The following is a 3,405-nucleotide window of genomic DNA, read 5'->3' as shown; positions in this document are numbered from 1 at the left end:
TATTTAATATTTAAATCTTTTCTTTTTTTCACGTTTTCATCGTTCAGTTCACATTCGTTAAGTTCAGTGCACTCTGTGCCGAATTTGCCGCGCTCTGATTGTGAAATTTCAACTAAACACATGTTCGCCTTTCGACAGCGCAGACAGCGCTACAAACATAACCAATAAAAATCAGTCGACTGCTTGCTATCGTCGGGTGAGCGTCTCGTGTGTCAGTAAATCGTCGTGTGTGAATAAATTGTGCGCGTGTTTCTTTCTTCGAGTGATTTTTCAGTCGACGAATAATTAATAGACACGGGATTGATAACCATTAACTAATAAATTCGGTGTTAAAGTCAGTCGACTGCTTGCTATCGTCGGGTGAACGTCTCGTGTGTCAGTAAATCGTCGTGTGTTAATAAATTGTGCGCGTATTTCCTTCTTCGAGTGATTTTTCAGTCGACGAATAATTAATAGACACGGGATTGATAATCATTAACTAATAAATTCGGTGTTAAAGTCAGTCGACTGCTTGCTATCGTCGGGTGAACGTCTCGTGTGTCAGTAAATCGTCGTGTGTTAATAAATTGTGCGCGTATTTCCTTCTTCGAGTGATTTTTCAGTCGACGAATAATTAATAGGCACGGGATTGATAATCATTAACTAATAAATTCGGTGTTAAAGTCAGTCGACTGCTTGCTATCATCGAGTGCACGCGTCGTGTGTTTCTCTTTTCAAGTGATTTTTTTAGTCAAGACAAATAATTAATCGATACGAATTGATAATAATTAACTAATAAATTCGATATTAAAATCAATCGACTGCTTGCTATCCTCGAGTGAACGGGTCGTGTATTAATAAAAAATCGCCGTGTGTTTCTTCGTGTGATGCACTTCAGTGAACGGTTAATTAATCGACAATGATTGTAAAGTACGTAACCGATAGATGCATTAGTAGATTTTTCGCGTTTTCTCCCAGTAAATTGTTCGTATGTGAATCAAATATGTGAATCGAGTGTGAAATGTTGAAGTGACACGTTGTGTAAAAAAAAGAATTAACTAAATAATAATCTGATCTGTGTCAGTCAGTGATAACGTCTACATTAAAACTAACGAAAATTTATTAAAATAAACGTTTATTTGGAGCTGTACGTGGTCCATTGAAATGGAAATTCCGTCTTTCTCACGAAGCTACATCACGAGTCATCGAATCTTTACAAGGTAATTTGTGTTTGTGTGTGTGTTGTGCGTGTGCGTGAGCGTGAGCGTGTGCGTGAGCGTGTGCGTGAGCGTGTGCGTGAGCGTGTGCGTGAGCGTGTGCGTGAGCGTGAGCGTGAGCGTGTGTGCAAGAGAGAATGTAACCTCATGTCCTTAAAATGTCATGTGTATGCGCGCGTGTAGCAGTCAGCTGATCGTCGCGAAAGCTCCGCGTACCGCATGCGTCAGACAGTAAGTTGCGCCGCCCCTGTCTACCATTCATACGCAGCCCGTAATTCTCTAACTATTTCTCGTTATAATTTGAAAACTAAGCTTCGGACAAAATTTTGGTAAAGGAAGAATCGTCTCAGAATTTAGTCAGGAATATGACATTTTAAGGACAAAAGTTTATTTTAGGACACCTTGAAGGTGTGTTAGTATACGTGAGTGCGTTCCCTACCATGGAAATAGCGACTTATCATTTCGCCTTGAAAGCATTCTGAACGAGATCTATAACCTTGATCGTCTAGCGCGACTCGTTATTTAGTCTTCAACGCATACAGAACGAGTTCTAACACGGGAGTTCTAAATGGGACAAGCGGGAGGGAAACCACACATCAAAAGTCAATCATGCAATATGCGTTCCATTCGAAACAGCATCCCGTATTTGTATACGTACATGCGTACGTAAATCTCCTCCCTATAGGACTACTTCCCCCATTCAGTAAAACAATGAGAGTTTCCCGCCAATGAAACTAGGACCAGCGGGGTGAGGCGTTTGCGGTAACGAGTGGGGGTAACAAGATAGGAAGTAGCGACATCTTGTTGCATGCTAACTCCCGTCTTACCTCCCTCCCTTCACCCGCACACGCCGCACCCCCGCTGGCCACCATTCATTGATCGGGAAACTCTCCTGCCTATCTACTCCTTTTTTAAAAAATTCCAGGCAACCTCATAATTATTATCCGATATTTCGAGAGAGCTTACCACCTTGCCCGCATCGCCGGTCAGCGCAGCCTTCAAATATTGCAATTTGTGAATGTTGCTAAAAGATGTATTTGAATGTATGATAAAATAAAACGCGTCATGGAATAGAAACCACTCGTTGTACTTTCCCAAGAATTTGAGAAGATCAAACTTAGGGAGCTTGACGCCGCGAAAAAATTCCTGCGCGTCCGAAACGTTTGATGGCGCTGGCGACGCCGCTGCCAAACTGCGTGAATTACTGGCGCTTCTAATTAATTCCCATATTCTAGCCGACAAACAGTAAAAGGCCTCCTCGAAGAGGCCTCTGTCATTAGCCTCGGAATCGTCTAATAATTCTAATTGTTTTTGATATTTATCGTAATCACCCCAGTACTGCTCGAGCTTGTCTTTGTGTTTCTCAAGTTCGGAAATGACTGCAGAAGATATCGCAGAAATACTATCCACGTAGGTCTTTATGCGCGTACAGGATGCTTTTACGGCATTTTTTAAGCGCGGCAGCGTCGGTTTTTATTGTGAATCACGCAATGTATGTATTTATTATTTTTTAATGAAAGGGGCTTCTGGTTGGCTAATTGAACAACTTTCCTTATCTTGTGGTATCGCGCGAATATCTATACTTAATGCGCGGGAAAGCGAGAGTTGCCACGCGGTAGGGCGCATACGCAGATGGGTAGGTTGAAATGCTCGTCGGTGTTGTCGGGCCGCTTCCTTGCGTCGCGTAACCGTAGACAGGGCCGATGACAGGATCCCTGGAGTCCTGTGGCGGATGGCACCCTGGATCTGGCTGCTTCAGCGTGGCTGTTTGCGCGGGCTCGGCTCGTTGGCACGACGGGATGAGAATATGGCCGCCCGACGAGAAGAAGTAACAATGGCCTTGCGTGACGCAAAGGCCTGGATGCCGCTCTATATGCGAGACGGCGACGGCTGGCTCGGTCTTTGAGCGGTGTCAAGAACATGATAGCTTGCCGAGTATCCGGCTCGAAGGACCAAAACTTTGTTCGATTCTTCTGGAAGGCGAACTGCGGGCGTGAAGGCCCTGCACGCGTGATCTTCAGATAAAGGCTTCTTCGAGAATGGCGTGGACAAGACAATGACGTCTTTGATTTTCGATAAATTTTATTAACTTGAACATCGTAGTTTCACAACCGAGCATCTTTAACAAATACAACAAGTATACGGGCTGATGACAGGGAAAAGCGTGTGCCCTCGACAAATTATAGCGAGCTTCTACCGGTACGCGGCT

The sequence above is a fragment of the Wasmannia auropunctata genome, unplaced genomic scaffold, assembly GCF_000956235.1.
Source record: "Wasmannia auropunctata unplaced genomic scaffold, wasmannia.A_1.0 LD336053.1, whole genome shotgun sequence".
Taxonomy (NCBI): domain Eukaryota; kingdom Metazoa; phylum Arthropoda; class Insecta; order Hymenoptera; family Formicidae; genus Wasmannia; species Wasmannia auropunctata.
Note: the sequence above shows the minus strand (reverse complement) of the source record.